The sequence below is a fragment of the Eumetopias jubatus genome, unplaced genomic scaffold (assembly GCF_037043125.1).
Source record: "Eumetopias jubatus isolate StellerSeaLion01/CBP00866 unplaced genomic scaffold, mEumJub1_p1.0 scaffold_4, whole genome shotgun sequence".
NCBI lineage: Eukaryota > Metazoa > Chordata > Mammalia > Carnivora > Otariidae > Eumetopias > Eumetopias jubatus.
Genome location: NW_028274810.1, coordinates 168481785 through 168505782, shown reverse-complemented (window position 1 = coordinate 168505782; position 23998 = coordinate 168481785). Strand labels below are relative to the sequence as shown.

Below are 23998 nucleotides of genomic sequence, written 5' to 3'. Positions count from 1 at the left end.
GGTTCATTTTCAGGGAGCATCTTAATTTTTTTTGAAAAATCACACACAGCTGTTTAAAAACTCCCTGAACTTTCACTGGACTGTTTTTCAACAATGTCAATCAGTAGGTGTCAGTCTTGTTAAGTTGATATTTTTGCCTACTTCAGGTCTTCTTTTAACATAAAAAATGAGCAACATCCTTAAGGACTACTGTTACTCAGCTTCAGAAAACACATTTTTGTGTTTAGAAAGGAAAGTGATTGAAAATAATTAGCATATGTGTTCCATAAACCTCAGGTACCTGAAGACATCATGCTGCTCAAAGCTGATTCAGTCAATGCCCAAGCATAACTGAAACCAGACATTTCGGTAAATGTAACATGCTAGAAAAATTAAACCTGATGCTAACTGCCAATGAAATTATGACCTCTGATTGCTGTTGAGCCACACACCAACAGAGCCTGAGGCCAGTGTGCTGAAGAACCCAGACGAAAAAATCTGTTACTGGTTTGCCATTGATTTGAGATGTGAGTTTTATTCTGTGTGTGTGTGTGTGTGTGTGTGTGTGTGTGTGTGTGTGTGTGTGTGTGTGTGTGTAGGAGGAAGAAACCATGGGAGACTTCAAAACCCAAATAAAAACAATAAAACCATGTGGTGTTTTTTACTTTTTTTTTTTAACTGTTTCACTATTATATATTCCTTTTAAGTGTGTTGGATTTATGGATTTATTATAGAATAATGTTACGTGAACAGAGCTGACTTGTAAACCCCAAACCACATGTAAACTGTTTAGAATAGGAGGCTGTGATTTTGGACTACAGCTCTACTGGACTGAGTTGATGAATATGCACCTGTTTGCATACGAACACCCCGACTTCTCACCACTATGTTTCCAGCCCCTAGCATAGCTGTGTGAGGAGCAGACACTCAGTATACATTTGTTGAACAAATGATGGCATACTAATTTGGAGACACACAACAAGGTCTCCCACCCAGAGACAAGGCACCCACACTTTGGCGTGCTTCAATAATTCAGTCATGATTCTTTGCAGTCAGGCTCTGAATACCCCATACTTATTTTATCATACTTATTTTCGTTAAAAGTTTTAGTTTAAAAATATTATTAAAAGATTTCCAGGTATGTATCCTGTATTTTAAAAGGTTCTTTTGGCTAAGGCGCTGGTTATATTTCCTGTATAATTTTGTAAACTCTAGCCTATCCATATAGTGCTCAACATACAATTTGTAACAAAGATGACAGTCATAAAGCGCCACAGTAATACAAGGTGTATTTTTATGTTGTGGGTTCCTTCCGAACAAATTTTTTTCTCTCCATGGATTTGTGAGGAAGGGAGCAGGAGATAGAAGGGGAAAGAAACTCAAACCAGCTGTTGCTTAACAGAATTAAAATTGTGACCCCCCAACCTCTTCTCTAAAGCATCTACTTTCCAGGCAACCGCCTCCCAGCAAGCAGCAAGTTCCAAGGAGGAAAAGACTTTGACCTTGTAACCCTCCCCTGCTCTCCTGAGGTCCATAACCTCAGATAAGAAAGAGGAAAAGCGAGTCTAGGAGGCCGCACATGTGGACGGTGAATTTAACATTTTTAAAAACAGGTAATTCCTGGAAAACATGCTTGGGGACTTCTCGGAGTTATTAATTTAATCATATTTCAGAAGATGAATGATAGTTGTGTTTTTTCAACGAGGTACTTATTCCGGGTTTAAAGAGTGCCTAAATCATGAGTGTAGACATTTCTGCCACTTATCTAGCCAGAAATACATTTTTATGTTGTTGGTAAACAACTCTTTTAGGGTGCATGGTTGAGTGTACAAAACAGACGAGAAAACCAAGACAAACCAAAAAGTGCACTCCCCCGCGCCCCCCCCCCCCCGCCAAACAAAAACAGAAAAACTCAAAAAGCCAGAGCGCCACAATGGAAGATTCTTCTCTTTTGGGAGAAACAGGAGGTGGAGGGTGAGGAAGTCCAAGAAGAAAAGCTCCGTTAAAAAGAGTTTAATTCAAGGAATCACACCAAAGCTGACTTAACAAGTTACTTGGTTAACTCTAGGGGTGGGGAGAATTCCTTGGAAAGGCAGGGTGTTGAGAGGCTTTTCTTAAACGAATGCAGTTGTAAATCTCCGTGACTAACAGAAGCCAGTTATCCTCCAGGGACTGTTAATGACTCCATTGTTGCTATTGTCCTCTCACATCCTGTATTTGTTTTCTCCCGCCAGCTTTATCCAAGTCTTTTTGTTCCCAAGGCTGAAGCCCTCATTTGAAGGACTGTTCGGGATCTTGGTTACCTCTCTAATTGAGCGTCAACAGCTTTGAGTTTCTACCTGCAGACACCAAACTCACTTCGCAGAGATCTGATCAACTCTGGTGTGGCGGCAACAAGGAAATCTTCATTCTTTATCAGGAGAATAGCTCCGTGGAATGATTTTCATGAAAATAGATGCAAACATCAGGAGCATTTTTTAAAGGGCCTAATTGGTTACCCCAGGAATAAAAAGAAACCATGACAAAGTCATGTAAAATATGTTTTCAGAACTGTCCGTGTCACTTAACGATAGAAAAATACTAAGCTGCACAAACTTCGGATCGATAAGAGAAATACGGAAGATTTGGCAACCAAGTCTTGGTAGGAGCTTCTACATCTGGGTAGAACTGTCTCGGGAAATAGGTTTTTATTTTGATGAAAAACTATTTTACTATCTTGATGTTTACCTATTAAAATTTTTAATGCCTCAAAGAACAGAGAATATTAAAATACAGAACTATCTCGATACATGTGGAATATGTAAATCTTTCTAAGTGCATCTACTCTCAAATTAGAAACTGCATTTCCCTGCATCCTGACATCTGAAATTCTCTCTCCTCCACTGGGATGAGACTGTCCTTCCCCCCACCCCTTTTCTTTGGAAGCTATCTAGTTTTTTGCTTGTCTTCTTAAGGGCGTAATTTTAGGTTTTCATGTTTGCTTTCTGGACTTTGTTGTTTTTTAGTTTCTAAATCTGTTTTAAACTCAGAAAATTAGATAATTGAAGGAGGGGAGCAGGAGTTCTGGACCCACTGAAACAACATGACAAAATTTAAAGCCCACTGGTAGAATCTATAGACACAGAAAACAAGAATGGAAGCTACCCATACTTCTAGGCACCAAGACATATTCCTAAAAACCCTACTTTGCTACTTAATACAGAGTACAGAACATATAGAATGCCATGGGAAAAGGAAGTTTTTATTCTAAAAAGACTGAATGTGCTGAAAACATATTTTTGAAATAAATCACCAAAAAGTCCACAATAGGGTTTTAAGGCACTGAAGTCATTACTGAGGCCAAGTCTTTGCCTAGCATTCCCATGTCTCAGGCCCATTACTGCCAGGTCAGCCAGCTTAGCAGGTTTTATAAATTAATCTGTCCCGTTGAGGCTGGAGATGCCCCAGGTAGCCCTATCGTGTTTGGGGATCTGGCTGGGGGCCTCATTTGGGAAGGAGGTAGTACTTCTCAGGACTCCTGGTAGATTCCACACTCAATACCCATCTGAACTGGCTAATGGGTGCCTTAGCTTAGAAAAGTGGTCATTTTATTCATTCATGTATCCTATTATTAATCAAGGGGCTACTATGTTCCAGATGCTAAGGATGCAACATTTAACAGACAAAAATCCTTACCATCTTGGAACTAACACATTCTAGTGGGGGAAACTCCCAAACAAGAAAATATGCAAAATGTGTAATAAGTTAGGCGCTGATAACTGCTAAGGAGAAAAAAATACAGCAGGCAAGGGAATGATGCAATGCTGTGTAGGGTCTGGGGAATGGCTCTGCAGGCCAAGGAAAGGGCACATTCAAGGGTCCTGAGGCGGGAGAACCTGGTGTGCTGGAGGATGAGGCAGGAGCGGGGCACAAGGAGGAGATCAGGCATCAGGCGGGAAGAGTTACAACGGCTAGCAGGTGGCAGCAAGGAGCTGACTTGGGAAGTAGCATCCTGTTATCAGCCCCTGCCCTCAAGGCACGTACAGTTTAGCAGGAAAGACAGAAGTTAATTAACTACACATGTGATAAATTACAATGGGACTAAATGCTGCAGAACCGCCTTGAGGAACATTCAAAGGAACATCCTCCTGCTTGAATGGCTGAATTCCATTTAGTCTAAAAGAGCTGCCAAGGTCTGAAAAACTTAAATTGTGTTTTGCTAGGTGGGGGAGGGCCGGCCGGCCCAACATTTATCCTCGATGCTTTTGTGATGAAAGCAATCGAGAGATAAATGGCAGACTCGCTAGAGATGGTTCACAGTCACTGAAACTGTGGTAACCGAAACAAAACATAGCTTTTTGATCCCAGACTGCGGATGCCAGACCACTACTTATGCATGGTGGTGAGGTGGGGTGGGGGAAGGTGGCACTTACCGGGAAAGCTGTCCTTCTCTCTAGGAAAGAGCCCAGACTTAGTTCCCAGACATGCAAGGGAACTCTCTGGAGTTGGCAAGCACGTCCCCTCCCCTTACGGGATGGTTTTTGTTACCCTCTCAGTTACAGACTTGAGAATTGCTATGGGAGCTGGCAAGGATCGAGAGGTGGGAAAAGAGTTATTTTTTGATAATGGCTTTTTTCAAAGGGAGGTCAAAATCAGCAACATTTTTGCATAAAGCCTCTGTATCAGTCTATAGTAGAGGAATATGTAATTAACATTTTTATTTAATCAATTTTCACATACGCCAACATAGCACAAATTCTCAAAAAGTCAGGGCCAGTGCTAGGCCAAGTTGTGACTATCCTTCACTAGGAAAATTTTACAATTAATTACCGAATTTAGATTACTGCTAAAGCAACCTGAGGTTGGCCTCACCCTTTTTAGAAATCCTGAAGCACCAGGGCAACAAGAGCCGTTGACACTTGATTAAATGTCCTATTTTGACATTTGGTACCCCTTGAAGAGTATATTCCTCCCTCCCCAAAGTGGTGGCAAACTACTCAATAAGTCATTTCTTTTTTTTTCTTTTTCTTTCTTTCTTTTCTTTTCTTTCTTTTCTTTCTTTCTTTTCTTTTCTTTTTAAGATTTATTTATTTATTCATTTGAGAGAGAGAGAATGAGAGACAGAGAGCATGAGAGGGACGAGGGTCAGAGGGAGAAGCAGACTCCCTGCTGAGCAGGGAGCCCGTTGCGGTGTCCAGGATCTGGACTCCAGGATCATGACCTGAACTGAAGGCAGTCCCTTAACCAGCTGAGCCACCCAGGCGCCCCTCAATAAGTCATTTCTCACACTTCTGTGGAGACCCTGCAGAGGCAGGCACACGGTTTCTCTCCCTCACAGACATTCCTCCTTCTTGTTGAGCTGAATTAGTGTTACCAATTTATGGTGAAAGTGGACTAGTATGCAATGGTATAACCCATTTTATATCACAGATATAAAACATGAAGACTCAGAAAAGTTAAGTAAGGTAAGTGCTGAGATCCTAGGTCTGTGACCCCCCAGCTCATGGTCTCCTCCTCACCCGCTTCACATGATGCCCACAACTGCCTCCATCTAGATCCTTTGTGGCTTGTTTGGAGCTCAGGAGACTTCAGCTACAAAACATATCCTCCCCTTCGCCTGCCCCACTCCTCCTGGGCCCAGCAACTGTCATCACGGCCCCCTCTCCCAGCTTGGAGCTCCGATGGGAGTCCTCCATCTTCCAGGACAAGCCTCAGCCCTGCATCTCACCAGTGGGGCTTCCAGTGACTGGCACTTCAGAGGGAAATCGTCCCAGAAGGAGAGCCACTGTGGTAACTGGGCCTTTGCCAGGCGTGGAGGGTACAGAGCACGATTGTAGGCGGTGAGAGCATAGGTGTTAGCGTTTGACAAAGCATGTCCTGAGGAGGAGGCCGGAGGCCCAGAAAGGATCTGGCTAGGCAGATGGCAACACTCAGAAGCGCAGCGCTGAGCCCGCAGGTGCCAGCCTGCCACCTCTATTCTCCGCGACAGGGTTCTACAGTCATCTTGCAGATAAACACCACAGACCAAATGACCAGAGTTTACACTTGCCTGGCGTTCCCTTTAGGTCCCAAGGCCTGTGCTTCGCAGAGGAGTAAAATAAATAAAATTCGCAAGCTTTAGTTACTACTGGCCCTCTGCTTGCAGATATCCAAGCACTCATGGGGCCGGATTCTAAAATGCTCTCATGGATGGCTGGGGAAAACTGCCAACACATAAAGCAGCCGAATACCAGCCCTGGTGTTGGGAATATGAAGAAAGCCACATGGGGTACGATCTCACAGCCGTGCGGCAAAGGCACATTCCCTCTCAGAACTCTGGTTGCACTGTTATTCTGCCTTTTTGGTCCCTTCTGTCATTATTTTTGGCACTGCAACTCAAGCTGACCTTTTTCTGATCCGTCATCATCTCTGGCCTTCCAGGGCCGGGCCACAGACATGTTCTTTTGGACCAAGCCCCAGGAATAACTCAGATTTTGTACAGAGGCTCATATGCAAAATATTAAGTTATGGCAGAATTTTTCTGCAAATATTTATTCTGCTTTGATACTGTAGTGGTTGTACTTTTCCTCCAAGCCTTTCACTTGTGCCATAATTATGTAAAAAAAAAAAACACCATACCATTCAAGCTAGTTTAGGAAAATTAATAAAAAGAATTAAGACAGTTACAATGGGTCTTATTATCTATGCCAAGCACAGTGATGTAATAGCCGGCACGTGGAGGCACTATACCTCTGAACATGACACTAGAAACATAAACTCCAAGTAAACCTAAAATCTCTGAATAAACAGAGACTCTGAGAAGACTGAGGCAGACTGCCTGTTATGAAAGGGAACGATATAAAAATGTTACAAACACGTCCTTGGAGCAGTTGAGTTACACAAGCCCAGATTCTGCTGATCGAGTCTCCATTTGCTCCATTTTCCAAATTTACCACGAGGAAACTAACACCATACTGCCCACTAATTGTTTCAATACCTTCCTTTACAAAGTAAAAATGAAAGGAAAAAGAGAGTCGCCAGAGAACGAGCTATTTTCACTGTGTCTGTATACATCAGCGTGCCTATTGAGGCCGGCCGGATTGGCCAAGGCAGAGGAAATGATCGGTGGGTGCTCTGTCCCCTCCTATCCGTCATCAAGCTATTACATCCACTGCTCCCGCCTCCCCACGGAACAACACAGAGACCTGCTCGATACCTGAGACATCCACAAGTGACCAGCAAGAAGTTTTCCTCTTATTTCCCGACGCAAAAATGTCTAATTATACAGAGTACAGAGGTATTTCCAGTACTTTTGAGACAAACACACAGACTGTCCGAACGCTTTATTTTGACAAGTGATTAGCAGTGCTTTAAAAAGAAAAAAAAGAGGGGGGGGGGCGAGCCACCCCCCTGTGGATCTGCCCACACTACCCTCCTTCTCACAGAAAGTCTAAAATTGTACAGATGGCATTACTGGGTGACCAGTATTTGAGGGACAGAGGTTTTAAGGGAGTGATTTCCAGAGCGGCTTTTGGAAGTAACTCCTGACTCCCTAGATATTTTTATAACTTCTCTGGGAAAATAAGGTAAAATGGATCAGCCCTAGAGATCCAGTGTGATTCAGAAGTTTAGGGAGAAGGGGTGGTCCAGAAACAAGCCAATTGATGGGAGAGAGGTGAAGAATGCTGCCTTTTTTTTTTTTTTTTTGGTAAGAATGCTGCTTCTAAATTGACCATTATATTGAGTATGTCAGTCTCTGTAGTTAAGAAATTCTGTGAGTTCATCAATTTGCAGAAGCCAGGTTTTTACTTGTACATTTCTTTCTGTAAAAAGGAGACTGTTGAATCAATGCACTGTGTTTTTGTACTTACTGATGTGGAATAATATGATTGCAATGTGTTTCTAAAGGTGTGGCAAAGCCCTCACTGCACTTTCAAACAGACATACTAAAGAGCTGACGCACTGCTGTGCCCTTGTGCTCACCATCGAGGACTGGATGCGAGCCTGCAGCACGGCCAAGTGGAAATGGGGTGCGCCGTTCGCAGCCCTGCAGCCCCACGCGCGGCTGGCCAGGACCTGTCATGCCTGTCTGGGGTGCACCTTGTTACCCTCCCATTCCCTTGCTTTTCCACCGCAAAGCTTTCTTACAAAAGAAAAGGGTGCATGGCTAAGGCACAGAGGAGTGTTTTGAAACTGGCCTCATTCTGTTTGACAATTTTGGGAAATGCAAGTTAAGGGATTAGAACATACCTGGACAAATTCATCTTTCAATTCTCACTCTAGATTATCCACTCAGCATAGCATAGGCGCCAATGTGTATTCTAAGTCAGTATCTAAATATCTCTGTTTTCACAGGAATAGGAGGACACAACCATAGCAGCCAATGGGGTGAGGGGGGAGACAGAATTTCAAATCTCAGAAACTAGTAAGAGGCACTTTAACATCTATTTTTGAGATTTGGTCATAAAGTGTAACTTGCAGAGACATACACTGCTTTTAATTACCATGTCTTACTTACAAAAACAGTATTTTAATATATTTAATGTTACAATATCCTGTCGAGGTTATCAGAATGAGAGAGAGATTTTACTAGAATTATGTTTACATTTGCTAGGAGACCTGGGTACTCGTATTTGAAACTCAGGATTTGAATTACAGCAGTTTCAACAAAGGTAAGAAGATATTACGATTTCCGTCTGATTCTGTTTAGAGGAATATTCATAACATATTTGGAGAATAAAATCTTTACTGAAAGTTCCTGAAGATGGCATATGAAAGCAAAAGATAAACTGAAGTGCTTAAGCTATGTATTTGTATACATACAAAGTTATGATAAATATTTCAGATCACTACATAAGAATTTATAGAAAGCTCAAGCTACTGTTAATAAAGAAAAAAGTTTCAAATTTTTAAGTATTTTTTATATTAATTTTAGAATGTGCTCATTACAAACAAGATGTCATCATAATACCACTTTAACACATTGCTCAAAGGATCCCAAAGGAATTACATGAAGAGAGTTCCTTTTTAGCAAGTAAGTACAGTGTTAATAAATACGGTATGTCAACTTCAGTCTGCTTGGAGTTCCTTCTTTCTCACCATGAATACCTTCTTTACCACATGATTATATTAAATATATTTGTCTTTATTCACACTCTGAACGTTAAGATGAGAAAGAGAAAGAATTGAAAATAAGCTTTTTAAAAATAAAATAGGCTTATTTAAAACTGCTCAACACCAGATTAATGGGTTAATTTAATTGATATTTTTAGCTTATATTACATGTGATCTAATTATATCAACACATAATTTCTTTCCTTCTTAAAAAGTTAAGGATATAGTGAATCCCTTCTATCTAATGCCACAAGATCCATCTTTTATTGTTTAAGTTATGTTCAGTGCATTCTACACCCCTACATGGTATTATACACAAGAGGTGTAGGCCCAAATACATAGCTTCATTTATGATCCAATTAATATCAGAAGATAGGGCATTTTACAAATTTGTGGAGGAGCCACTGAAAATGTTGCAGACCTTCAAAGACAAAATAGGGCAGTTGGATTAGTGGTTGATAATATGTCAAACTGCGTTATACAATTTTATCCTAAAAATATCATATTTATAATTGTATCATGTGATTTTTCATGTATTAAAAGATTCAAGGCGGACTTAATGTTCAAAATGTTTCAGAACTTAAAAACAAAGAAAACAGCATATAATGTAATATAAATGTCATCCTTCTGAATGGTGAGTCAGAACTACTCTTAAGAATAAGCCTTTGATTTACTGCTGAACTGATTTCTCAGTGGTCAATGGGTTTGCTCATCATTTGGCAAACATCATTTGTCATTGGCAACAGTGTTCTTTGTGATTCCTGTTGCCTTTCTTTTAGATTTATTATTCCTGCTGAGAGCATCTACTGAAGAAGAATTTTTCATAGTGACACCAACTCTCATCTTGCTGTGAATAATCACATTCTCATAAAAATCATTCTTTTTATTGCAAACTTGCTGCCAGAAGCATGGAAAAATATTCCAACCAGGAGCCCTTTTATCCTTTTCTGCAATCACTTTTCTGTAGCTCTCACTGCCATTTGAGGAAAATGAATCCCATACCAATTTATTCACAAAGCATTTAACTGGAAGTTTTAATTTACACGGGATATTTCTGTTGTGATCACAAACAAAACAAGGGACTCAAGCTATACTATTAAATAGGTCAGGGGCGCCTGGGTGGCTCAGTCGTTAAGCGTCTGCCTTCGGCTCAGGTCATGATCCCAGGGTCCTGGGATCGAGCCCTACATCGGGCTCCCTGCTTAGCGGGGAGCCTGCTTCTCCCTCTCCCACTCCCCCTGCTTGTGTTCCCTCTCTTGCTGTGTCTCTCTCTGTCAAATAAATAAATAAAATCTTAAAAAAAAAATAGGTCATGTTTGAAGAGAGCGTTTTTTTTTTTTTTGGAGCAATTTTTACTCTGAAATTAAATATTTGCAACAAATATTAGTTCCAGTTTATCACTATTCCATCTTCATTTAACTGCAAACCATACCTCAATACAATTTTTACAGAGATCGTGAAAGTAATTTTCTTTTTAGGTGACTCCTTCTTGCAAGGGTGGGAGTGAAACTTAAAAGTTTAAAAGAGCTCAATTTATTAATTTGACTTATACAGCCCGATAATTTTATAATAAAAAATCCTGTTTTCTATAAAAGAATGTGTAACTCAGAATAGCATCCTTAGTTAATAAATTGATAAAAATTCTTCAAGCCAATTTCTTCTGTTACTCCTGACTCTGGAGATAAAAGTATGCAGAACCAGATACAGGCACTTAAAAAAAAAAAAAAAAAGGGTTCTGTGAGCTACTAGAAGGTTCCATGTCACCTTTCATGTCAGCCCCTCGTGGGGAAGTGAGGACCTTTGAAAGTGCACTTTCTTCCTCAAAAAATGCTCTCTTCTCTTCTAAGTATTATCATCTGAAATCTGCCCCCTGAAATCATTCCCTTTGCTTCTTCTTTTATGACAAAGACTTCAGATAAGAGTAAATTATTTAAGTTCTATTACTTTGGTGTGAACTATTCTATCATAGATTTCCTCCAGCATGGGGAGCTCTGGTGTGCCCCAAATCATTGGGTGTCAATGGGGGTTGGGGAGAAGGAGTGGGTGCCTGAAAGGAAAACTAGGGAAAAATTTCCTGCTTACTCATATTCTCACTCCCTAGCAAACCACCCCTTTTCCCACAAATATTTAAAGTGACAGATAATCATGATTTCGTTGTTAATTATAAATTTGGTTGTTTATATTATATACCACTAATAGAGCATTTATGTTACGTATATTATAATATTAACTCTGGAACGATCTCTAGAAAATACATGGGACACACATTCTGTATTCTTTTATTTAGTTGGTCATGCACTCAACTAATAATGACTGACTGCCTGCCTGTTTATACACCAGGCACCAAGCACACGAAAATCAGATACAGATATCACCAGGAAGGCTTGATAAACCTGACAGGGTTAAAGAGAGAGGGTACAGGTGAGCGTCACTATAATTTTCTCTCAGGGAAGGAACTAGAATTCTTTTAAAGCTATGACAGTGCAAAATGGAATTCATCCTGCTGCTAGTCCATCTCCTTTCACCCTTCACCTTCAGATACATTTTTCCCAAAGTAGGTTTTGCTCTCCCCGAAAATATAATTTCCAACAGGGAGTATAAGCTTCTTGGAAGCAGGCAAATACATTTCACTTCCTTTTCTGTCTCTGCCTTTTAACCAGACAGTGATCAATGGGTACTTTGGAAAAACGAAACTGGAACCAATATATTCTGAGGCAGCTGGGCATCCGAGGGCCTCTATGATGAGCCTTCACCTTGCCTATCCAATGCCATGTCTGTCTGTGTGCCCCTCCCATCCCATTGTGCCCCTGTGTGCTTCTGCCAGGCCAGGTCCAATGAGCCTGGCCCTCTCCACTCCTCTTTACCAGACGATCGTTGGTGTTTTTTGGTTGCTGGTGTGCCTTCCCTCTCCTTTCGCTCCTGGTCAAGACAATTCCTCTGTTAAACTTTTAGTTGCCTTTTGTTTTTTTTCCCCAACCCCTGATGTATGCTCTGTAACCCACTGTCTGAATAACAGTAGTGACAATTATTGAGAGCCTACTATGTGTTAGGTACAGTATTACATGTGATTTCCAATCCTCCCCAAAACTCTACATTTGCTGAATAAGGGAAGGAAGACTTAAATAGATAAGGATCCCACCAGATAATAAACTCTTGGAAGGAAGAGAGAACTTCTCATGGGTCTTTTTCTCGCTGTTTATTTTCTAAACAGGGCCCTACCTCTGTCTATTTCCTCTTGATGCAGTCCGAGCACACAGATGGTACGGAATGAAACCCTTCCGATCATCTGACAGAATTTAGTTATGATGGAATTGAGGACCCAACCAGAAGGTAAGTGAGAATGTTGCTGCCTTATGTGACAGAAGTGTTAGAAAGCAGTTTTATGAAAAGAGATTTATTTTGTCTAATCATTATACATACTCACGTAGAAAACACATGGAAACCAAAAAAGCATATAAAAGGAACTTTAATCCCATCCTTCAGAAGTAACCACTGTTAAATTTGTCCTTCCTGCCCTCCTTCTACTGACTCAACTGTCCAAAGTTCCTCACAGTCTTCACAAGGCTTACAGTGTCAGAGGGGTAGACACTCCCAAAGAGCAGGTCGAACCAGATAAATGTTTTGTGGCTACTTTCCCCTCCGCTCAGCAATATGTAATAAACATCTTTTTATATTAATCATCTGTATTATCTTTTAAATTGTTCTAATATTCCATGTTGTACATGTTTCATATTTCTTTTAACCAAGGAATGGCTGATCATTTCCCAATATTTGTTTTGGACTATCAAAGTTAGCAGGGCAACAACTGTCAGTTCTCCTTATAATTCTATTTTAAGCATCTAAAGTCATGTTTGGTGCACAGCACAGTAAGACTGTTTAAGCAAGGGGGCCACTGTGAAGAACTTGCTTTGACAGGTTTATGACATTCATTTATCTCCTTAGGCAATATTATTATCTTTCTCAATTGATAATTTTATCACTCAGAGCCTTGTTCATGATATACTTTCTGCTTAGAACACTCTTCTCCAGAGCCCACCCCATGCAGTTCTGTGGATTTCTGTTAATCCTTCGAAGGCAGTTTGCGTGTCAACCTCACCTTTCTGACTACCCATGCTTCACACCACTCTTATTCTGCGCTTCCACGATGCTAAGCTCCCTGAGAATGGGACTACCTTCATCTTGTTTGCCGTTACCGCTAAAAATAGTTCTACAAAATCCATTCGGTTCTTGCCTCAACTTAAATACAAAGTCTTACACATTCTCTTGGATTTGGGGAGAGCCCTTCTTGTCAGTCTCTGTAAGGCCTTGGGCCAATGAAGAGTGACTTCTGCTTAAGACCATTTTAATAGGTACGTGATCATAAGTGGAGTGAAATATTCATTTTTGCCCTTTAAGTGATTTTTGTTACATTTTAAAGCAAGCAAATGTCATAATTCCTACTTTAAAAAGAGAAAATATTTGTATTTCACCATAACTCCACATGTTCTTATTATGTACCTGCAAAACACTACCTTTCAACTGTTAATTTTCCAAGCTACTGATTTTTTGCTTGACAGATCTAACTTATCTCCAAGTCCAGTAGGGTGGCAATATGTGTTTAAGACAAACAATTCCCACCAGTTGAAGAGATATCTTGGACATAAGAGCTCCCTTCAACTTTCTGACAGAATGCCAAGACCAGGAGATAATTCTTACTCAATTATTTTTGAGGAGGTGAACAAATTTGCAAAATAATGTGGATGAAAACAGCATCCTCTCCCCTGCCCTGACCCTCCACCTGCCCCACAAAGGAGAAGCACACAATTAGCAGCGAGAAGAATCCAGGATTTAGAAAGCGTTTCCTTAGAAATGCTGTTCGCATAGAGGCTCTATTGTAACTGCACTGAAACAGGAGAAGTCTCCAGGGACTGCAACTTAGACACATTTGGGGGAAGTTGAAGTTACAGGCTTTCTCCTGCACTAGTCAATCTGAAAGAAAAAAAAAAAAATTCCTTTCTGTCCTAAGCAAACTTCCTATGAAGCTAACTGAGTAAAATCTGACTTTACAAAATAGTGACTCTCTCCCAGACTCAAGATTAGCGAGCACCTGTCAAAATCAAGAATCTAAATGAAAAGTCTGTCATATGTGACACCAACAGGTCAGTTTCACAGGATTTTTTAAATAAACTGACAGCCATCCAGCCAGCTCTGTGAAAGGTGAAGCGGTATTTCTACTCAAAGAAGGATGGTACTCCTATCTATGGATGGAACTCCCCCAAGGGGCTCCGGATCCTGTTATCTCCTCACTGCCCTGCACCCTTGCGCCACCCCTGAGGCTTGTCAGGTTGACCATGTGAAGGTCACACGTTAGTCGGAAGCAAGGACTGAACTCTGGTCTCTCCATCCCTGAAGGGTTCCCTCATTCCTCAGACCATGCCACCTCCCCGCAGCTTCATCTTCAGAATAAAGAGACTGTGGCAAAACCAGGAAGACTGTTTCAAGGGCAGCTTAACAATCAGGGTGCTAGATGGACCACTCTTGCGTTACATGAGTCATTCATTCCATTTTCCAAATCAGGAATCTTCAACATACGCTTGGATTCTCAGTTTCCGAACAAAAATTTCACAGAGGGACCCCTGCTCTGAAATAACTTTTCTTTTTTATCCAGTGCATTCCTTCCTGGGAAATCTTTTTTTTTTTTTTAAAGATTTTATTTATTTATTTGAGAGAGAGAGAGAGAGAGAGAAACAGCATGAGAAGGGAGAGGGTCAGAGGGAGAAGCAGGCTCCCCGCTGAGCCGGGAGCCTGATGTGGGACTCGATCCCAGGACTCCGGGATCATGACCTGAGCCGAAGGCAGTCGCTTAACCAACTGAGCCACCCAGGCACCCTTTCCTGGGCAATCTTAACCACTTTCGAGGGTGATGACTTGCAGCTCAGTTCTCTCTTCTGAGCCTCAGATCCGCATGTAGCCCACGTGCTGGATTCCACCTGTCTGTCCAACGCACACTTCAAGTCCAACACCTCAAAACTGAATTTGCCACCTTCCTTCCCAAGACAGCTAACCGTCCTGGGGTTTTAAATCTCTACCTGATTACTCAAGCCAGAAAGTAAGATTCTTGCTTCCCTACCCCTTATGTTGAATATATTCCCCAATCTTTCCAAACCAGTTTCTGAGCTTTCACATCTGGCCCTGTACTCTCTGTTCTTGCAGGGAAACCCTGGTGATTTCTCAGTTAGATTATCGACACCTTTGACTTCATGATGCAATGCACGTCTACAGTCATGCTAAACATCCTTTACTGATTACTGTTGGCATTCCACGTGAACTCCAGCTTCCTCAGCAGAGTGTACAGAGCCTTCCATGACCTGGTTCCAGTCTCCCTTTCTATCCTCTGACCTCACAACCGCGGCACGCACTCTGTGCTTCACACCTACTCAGCCAGGTCCCTAAATGCCATGCGCTCTCATGTCAAAGATCCCTTCCTTGGGAAGCCATTTCTCTGACACTCACAGCCTTGCCACCACCTCTCCCTCAACCTGAGTGAGCCACCCTGCCTTTGGACTCTAACTAATGTCCTTACGTGTCCCCATCACTGGAGGATCATTCTGTGATATAACAGTGCTTTTGCTTTTCTGTCTCCACGGAGCATCTGGGCTCCTTGAGGGCAGTGAATAGATTTGATCTCTTCTCCTCGATGCCTCATATAGTGTCCAGAATGGAGGAAGCATGCATACACTTACAGCACATCAGCTCTCTTTCTCTGTAATACAGGGGCAAACATTTGCAAACATTTCTGTCTATTCAACAGCAGGGATTTAAAAGCACACGGCTGTCCACCTGCTGATTGCCTGCCTCTCTATTTATCTACCTACCCACTGATCTTTCAACTTTCTCAGAACAGATTTTGGGTTGTTTGAGTATAGCTACCGTTCGGAAGACATGGCAAGAAACAAAGCTTTCAAAGACTACACTAGAGAAAATGCCATTATAGGGCATTTTCTGCTGTATGACATCAATGTGTGACAGCACCAAGATGCTACTTCCTCCTCTGTGCTGCTAAAGAGCAAAAGTCAGCTTATGAGACACAGCTAGAGAGGTTTAGTGCAAGACAGCCATGGCAGGAAACCCTTGTTTCGACCCCAGCTTTCCCAAAGTGGCTCTGGGCAAAAATCACTTCACTTCAATTTCCCACATGGATAAGCAAGCTGGAGATAGTGAGATGGAGTTCACAATGCTGAGGGAGAATCAAAGTCGATGCTTTTTGACGGACGGGAGGAGTTTCCCTAAAGCCTGCTGCCTTCCAGTCTTCCCTCCTTGACTGTCAGCAGTCTGAGCCCAACAGTGCAGCCCCACTGCTGTGTGGGGCTGCCCCCTAGGAGGGGCTGCTCTGCGGGACGATGAGACTCCGCACACAGCAAGCCTCTGCTCCACGCTGCGGACTACCAGCAAGTTCCATGAGCCATCCTTCAAAACACAGGGCCGGAATTGGACAAGGAAAGGAAAACTTATCAGCACAAGCAAAGAAACACGTGTCTTCTTGACACGAAGCCAGCGTCCTCATTTTCTATGAAGGAGCAGCACAGCATGATGGAAGCCAGATACGGTAGCTGTTTAGCTGCTAACAGTGAATCTCCTGTCATGGAACTGGAGGTGGGAGGGGGTTGCGGATGAGGAAAGAGCAGGGGAAGTGCCGTGTGATGTGCCTGGAACCAGTTGCATTTGCAAATTAAACACTGGCAGATGTTGTTGTTGCTTCTGGTGGGATTACTGTTGGAGTTCTACATGGGAATTTTGGAAGCAACCCAGCTACTATCTCATTCCCTAACCTCTCCTTAAGTCACCCCCTTCTTCCTCCATAGCCCTACCGTCTAGGGTTCCCGACATGTAGAAGATACCCATCAGCAATAACAGCAGCTTAGACTTCGTCAGCACTTCCTATGGGCCAGGGTTATTTCTATGCACTTAGAAATACAGAATTACTGAATCTTCACATAGACCCTATGAGCCACGTACTATTATTATCCAATTTTATAGACAGGAAATTGAGGCACAGAGGGGTTCCTCCGTGAATGAGTGAATTCATGAGTTCAACTGCTGGTACCTCTAGCACTGTAAGATAAACCACATAAATAAAGGGCTTTGAGTCAAGTTGGAATAGCTGAGTCATTGATTACAATTCAATCATTTGCTAATTACAAGAAATATTAACTATAGAAAATAAAAAATAAAACTTAACTGTGTAATTAGTGGTAGTATTATATCACTGCTCAGAAATAAGCCTTTTTTATTATAGAAATTATTTCTTGTAACATTTTTAATGTAGAAAATCTTTTATCTTTCGACAAAAATACCCTTTTTGTTAAACCTGAGACTAGAACCACACTGCATGTGACTTTACATCATACCTCTTCCATGTATATTGTATTTTGGCATTAGAATTTTGAAAATAGGATTTTAAGAAAAGGATATCAAAACGTAACATCTTGGACAATCTCAGATGATTTTAAGGCTGTGATTAATTATCTACTTGTAAAAAGTTAACTCTTGCAAATTATAAAAGCAGGGGTGCTGGGGTGCCTGGGTGACTCAGTTGGTTAGGTCTCTGACTCTTGATTTCAGCTCAGGTCACGACCTCAGGGTCGTGAGATTGAGTCTCTCTCCCTGTCCCCGCCCACCCCCCTGCCCCCTGCCCACGTACTCACATACACGCTCTCTTTCTCAAATAAAGAAAGAAATATAAAAGCAGGAATGCTCATTATAGACTATCAGTTTGAAAATTTTTTGAAAAAAATTTAAGAAACGTGTGAGAGCCTTCTATGTACCAAATCCTGTGTTAGGAGCTTAAGATTCAAGTGGCCAAACCGTTGTCTCTGCCCTCAAGGGACTGTCTAGTGGGGAATAGAGAACAGTAGACAGAAAATCGTAATAATAGAGGGGTAAGTATTGCTATAGTGAAAACAGCCTCCTCTTTCCACTGCCAAACTCCAGCTGTCTGCTAGCATCTGGACCTGCCAATTCTCCCTTTCTTCTTATCTTGTGTTCCAGATGCCATCCAACTTCTCTTCTACCCAAGGACTTCCCTCTTGCAGTTGTTCTCTCTCCTTGCCATACCACGTATTGTTTCCTTTCTACTGAATCATTCCCACTGACATCCAACATGCTTAAGTGTCTTCCCCTGAAAAAATGACACAGCCTCCCTTGGTCTTCTGATCCCCCCCACACACCACCCCCTCTCTTTGCATGCTATCCCTGTGAAACTCTCAGTCCTTCCTGTCCTTACTTTGTCAATCCTCACGTTCTCTTCAAACCACTCCAACTGGGCTTATGTCATCCTGCTTTGTTGAAATGGTGCTTACCAGTCTGATTAACCACCAAGATTTTTGCCAAATCCAACAGTCACTTCTCTGTCCTCATTTTACTCAGTGCTGGTGGCCACTGACACAACACACCATTCCCTTGTTCCTGAAATCCTATTCTCTAGAGTTCTGTGGTACCCCATACTTTCCCACCTACCTCGCTGTCTATTCCTTAACACTCCCTCTTGAAAGTTCTTCTTTCTTGGTCCTATTTCTGATTGTTAGAGTGTCTACTACTCAATCTTAGGCCCTCTTCTCAACTGGCACTCTTTCCCATATAAGATGCCTTTATGACTTCTTAAAACTATACCTCCAAATTTGCTTTTCTCCTCTGAGATCCAAACCTATATATATACATACATACATACATACATACATATATATATATATATATATATAAATAAAATCTCTTGACTTGGATGTTGAATACATATTTCAAACTTAATATGCTCAATCCAGATACTTGGGTACAACTTCTTCCACACCCTCATCACCCCAAACCCACTCTTTTCTCAGATAATCCATCCCCCATCTAGTTGCTCAGGTCAAAACCCAGCGGCCATCCTTGATTCAGCTTCCTTCTCCTCCCATCTCTGATCCCTTCAGCAAATCCTGCCAGTGTTTCCACCAAATTATACCGTAAATCCTACAACTTCTCACCATGTCCAGAACTGCTACACTCTCAGCCCAAAGCTCCCTGGCTGGCTCAACAGTCTCCTAATTGGTCTCATTGGTTTCAGTCTTGCCTATTCCTCGTATGCTAATCAGACTGTTCTTTTAAGAATATAAACACTAATCTATCATGGCTATGCTTAAAACTCTCTCATGGCTTCCTACTGCAATTAGAAAAACAATCCAACTTCTTCACCACAGTCTATGAGGTCCTTCATGAACTGGACTTTATCACTGTCCCCCCCATTCACTCTGTTGTAGCCACACTGATCTTGTTTTTTCTTGAAGGAGTGAAAAACACTTCCACCTCAGGACCTTTGCACTTGTTATTCCTTTCCAGAATGTTTTTCTGTAGTTGCAGCTGCTTCCCTCCCAACTTCCAGGTTTCTTTACAAATGTCCTCTCTTCAGGGATACCACTTCCTGAACATCTCAGCTAAAGATGCCCCACTTTAGCTCATCCATCCTGACCCAATTACTGTTTTTCTTTATAGCATTTATTCCTACATGAAGTTATTTTATTTACATAGTTTTTAGCTCCTTCTTCCCCTCCGGAGCACTGATTCCATGAGAATGAACTTGACTCAATCACCACTGTATTCTCAGCATCTAGAACTGTGCCTGACACTTAACGGTTGCTTGATAAATATGTATTAACTATTGAATAAAGGACAGAAGCAACAAGATATAAAGAGATGGCAAAATGCTATGAGCATTTCAGTTTTGGAGCATCACAGAGAAACGGCATTTCTAACCCCATTGTCCAGACTGGCAACTTTTAATATATTTACCTCTAGTTATTTTTTCATGTCATATACATTAAAACAGGATCATATAGTATGATTTATTTTGCAGACTCATTTTTAAATTTGAAGTTATATCATGGTAGATTTTAAAAATATATTTCCCTTCAGTATTTTTAATATGCCAAAACTTTTTAAATAAAATTAATAAACTTTTATTTTTTAGAGAAGTAATAGATCCACAAAAAATTGAACAGAAAGTAGAGATTTTCCATATGCACCCTGTCTGCATGCATGCATAACTTCCCCTACTATGGACCTCTTACATCAGAGTGCTACATCTGTCATAATCAATGAACCTACACTGACACATCATCAGCACCCATAGTCCCTAGTTTACGTTAGAGCCTACACTTGGTGTGGTACATTCTATGGGTTTTGGCAAATGTATAATGTTGTATATCCACCATTGTAGTATCACACAGAATAGTTTCACTACCTAAAAAATCCTCTGAGCTCCACCTACTCATCCCTTCCTCCCTCCAACCCATGGCAACCAACTGATCTTTTTATTGTCTCCATAGTTTTGCCTCTTCTAGAATGTCATGTAGTTGGAATCATACAGTATGTAACCTTTTTGGATAATAATGCTGTACATTTTAACATTAAGGCTACACTGTATTATAGAGCCTTGAAATGGACCATGAATATTTTCTCTTTATTTAATGTAGTCTTAAAACAATTTTCAATGAAGATGTACTATAATTTATTTCATTATTAATCTATTTTTGGATATTTAAAACATTTCTATATTTCAGAGGTAGAAAAAACCACCATGGGGAGATACAGTCTGGGCTGAGTGGACTTCTAGAAAGCACCAGTCCTGCACTAGAATCTGTCACTCAGTAGCTACAGGAGCTTAGACAAGTTTTGGCTTAACCCCCCAAGCTTCACTAAGCTCCTCCATCAAATGGAGATAATGATGGTGCTTCTATCAGAGAAACCTCACGGTATTAAGTGGGAATAATGTACGCAAAGCATTTAGAACAAGTGGTCATTGAATGCTTATCACTACTTTGTCAGTTATCTGTCTACAACTCTCCTTTCTTAGAACAGAAGCTAAAAGTAGAATTACTAGGAAAAAAAAAAAAATCAGCACACTAAGCTCCTGAATACATATTATCAAACTGCTTTTCTGAAAACTTGTACCACTTTATATCCTTATCAGTAATGTTCACAAGTATTTATCTTACTGCACTGAAGACCATTTTACTGATTTAAAATCTTTGCTCATAACATTTCTGATTACCAAAAGTGAACCCTAACATTTTTCCTTTTTGTGTGTGGACAATTTGAATGTTCTTCTCTTGCAAATAATCTGTTCAATGTTCTTTGCTCATTTCTTCTATTGAGCTATTTCTTTCTTATGTTTTTCTTAATGAGTTGACATATTAATTCCTTATTTTATTAATTAAAAAGTTTATCTTTTATCTGTGGCTTTCAAAAATAGTATTTGTTTTCTACCCTGATTATAAAAGAAATAAGTATATTTTACAGAAAATTTGGAATATACAGAGAAGCACAAAGAAGAATAATAAATCCCCAAGTTCCAGATATAATCAACGTTAAAATTCTAGGGTGTATCTTTCCATATATTTTTTGTTCTTCCATTTATTTTGTAATTCAATATATATCTACTGGGTCCTTCCATTGGGCCAGATCCTCTGCTAGAAAAATAGCAGTTGAATATATTATACATAGGACATATAATTTTTTTAACAGAGTTGACAGCAAACTATGTATGCGTCTATTCCTCAAAACAGTGCTTTTTAAAAATGAACACTTTACTGAAAAAATATATATTACAGCTCGATGAATTTTCACAGATGGAATACTCATGTAACCAGCAACAAGGTCAAGAAACAAAACTATCAGAATTTCATAATTCAGAAATGTTTATTATTATAAATACTTGCCTTTATCTCTGATCAAAGTAAAAAGTCTAGATGTGAAATGCGTGCAGTTTTTTTAGGCTCTTGAGGCTTAGCACCAAACAGCTACCCAAAAATTTACTTCCTGTAAGCAATGTGAAATCTCTTTTTGATCTACCTATACCTTCTCTTTTATTCTTTTACATTTTAACTCTTTAATTGATTTATTTCTGCATACAAGTTGAATAATCCATTCCTTCACTATTAATTTGCTTGGATTAATTTAAAACATACAGAAGTTTTCTAGAAGTTGGGGCTGCATCTGAGCGATCGTTTCTCCCCATAGTTAGTCCAATGCCAATGTAGGCCAACACAAATCTTCATATCATTGTAGAATTACAAAATATTTAATATTTGGTTGAGCTGGATGCTATTACTTTTTGTCAAAAACTTCTAGGTATCTTTGCCTATTTATCCTTTCAAATGGACTTTAGGGACAATTTTACAAAACTGTTAGAATATGTTACAAAAAAAGAAAAGGAAAGGAAGACATCTTTTATTCAAATCTTTCTTTAGATCTCTCAGTAAGATGTCAAAGTTTTATTCATATATTTCTTGCAAGAACTTCTGGCATAGGTTACTCCTTATTTTTCCTTTTCTTGAATTTTTTGTTTTGGTGTCACTATTACTGCTGCTACTTTAAAATTATAAATAAAATTTTTGCATGTCTGGCTATAATAGAAGAAAGTTACTGATTTTTTAATTTAATTCTATAATCCTTCACTTTTTTGAGGTGTATTATAAATTCTAAGACTATTCTGGTAGATTCACTTCAGTTTTCTATGTATATCAAATTTTCTGCAAAAAACAATCATTTCCATCTCTTTCATTTCATTATAGCTTATGTCTTATTGTGCCTCAAACTCCTAGAATAATGCTGAATAATAGTGCTGACAAAGCATTTTTATTTTTTTTTCCTTTTGTAATGACAATGTGCCTCTTTTATTTTACCGCTAAGTACAATGTTGGCTGTCAGTGTAAAGTAAGTATCTTTTATTATGTTAAACAGCTATATATACTTTGACTGCTAACTTTCAAATAAACTCATAATTAAGCCGTTGACTATACTTTTGTATTTCTATTTCTTATTTCAGATAAAAGATGACAGAATCTTGTAAGAAAATGACATAGGAAGAATACTTAAAATTACTCATTAGTAATAATAATAAAATATGGACATTGCTTTTTTTCAGGCACCAATTACATCATTAAATTCAGTATTCATTTATTATGTCTAATAATCATTCGTTACTTGAAAACTATAGTTTGCCCTCTACACTGAGAGTTCTGCTATTACTCTTGTCCACTCAGGAAATGGAGAAGGCCAAACAACTGAACCTTAAAACACAGGAAGGTAAAGTCAACTCTATTGTCTTCCATGGGGGAAGGAAATAGAAATTGCTATTCTATTCTAATATAACAGATAAGAATTCAGTCTAATTCATTTAATAGTCAAAATGTAGAAGGCAATATTTTGGGTGTTGTGAAGGATGCTCCTGGGAGTTTAAAAAATGTGATCCTCTATGTTTGCTAAATTTATAAGGAGAAAATGAGTATACAAAAGCCTTTTCAGCTACAGAGCTGAAAACAACAAGTGGCACATTTGTGTATGTGTATATGTGTATGGGTATGTTTATGTTTGGAATATATGGATCTGTGCACACATTTTCATATAGCGGCTCTTGGCTTGGGGAAGGGACTGAAAACAGAAAACAGCTCAAGCTCTTCGTGAAGTGTCCTCTCTCTGCAAGCACCCACAAAACCCTTGCAGCAGAGAACCAGAGTTTCCGGCACCCACCACAAAAGCTGGACTGTGGGCCTGAGAGTTTCTTCCTATGTATGGAGAAAGGGCACTTTCTAGGTGAATTCTATTTTTCAACTCAAATCAACTTCTGAATTAGTTTAAATCTTTACACTTTTGGAAACACAAGCATTAGATCACTACAAGAAGGCGTCACTTGAACTCAAAGCTACCGAGCATTGGCAAGGTTGATACTTTGAAGACAGATTTTTTTTTTCCTAGCTAAAAATAAATTTATAAACAACATGTATTAAAATAATTAACAGATGATAACCTCAGGTTTGGAGTAACAAAATATTACTACAATTTTAAAGACTGAATTAAACCAAGGGGCAAACTAATTTTTTTGCTTTATAAAAAAATCATTATGGGGCGCCTGGGTGGCTCAGTCAGTTAAGCATCT

At 40.0% G+C, this 23998-nt stretch overlaps 1 protein-coding gene across 1 annotated transcript in view; it reads right to left on the bottom strand.

Moving 5' to 3' along the window:
• Window positions 1–23998, bottom strand: part of EYA1 (EYA transcriptional coactivator and phosphatase 1) — a 167940-nt gene that overhangs the window by 23103 nt on the left and 120839 nt on the right. The window lies entirely within an intron of this gene.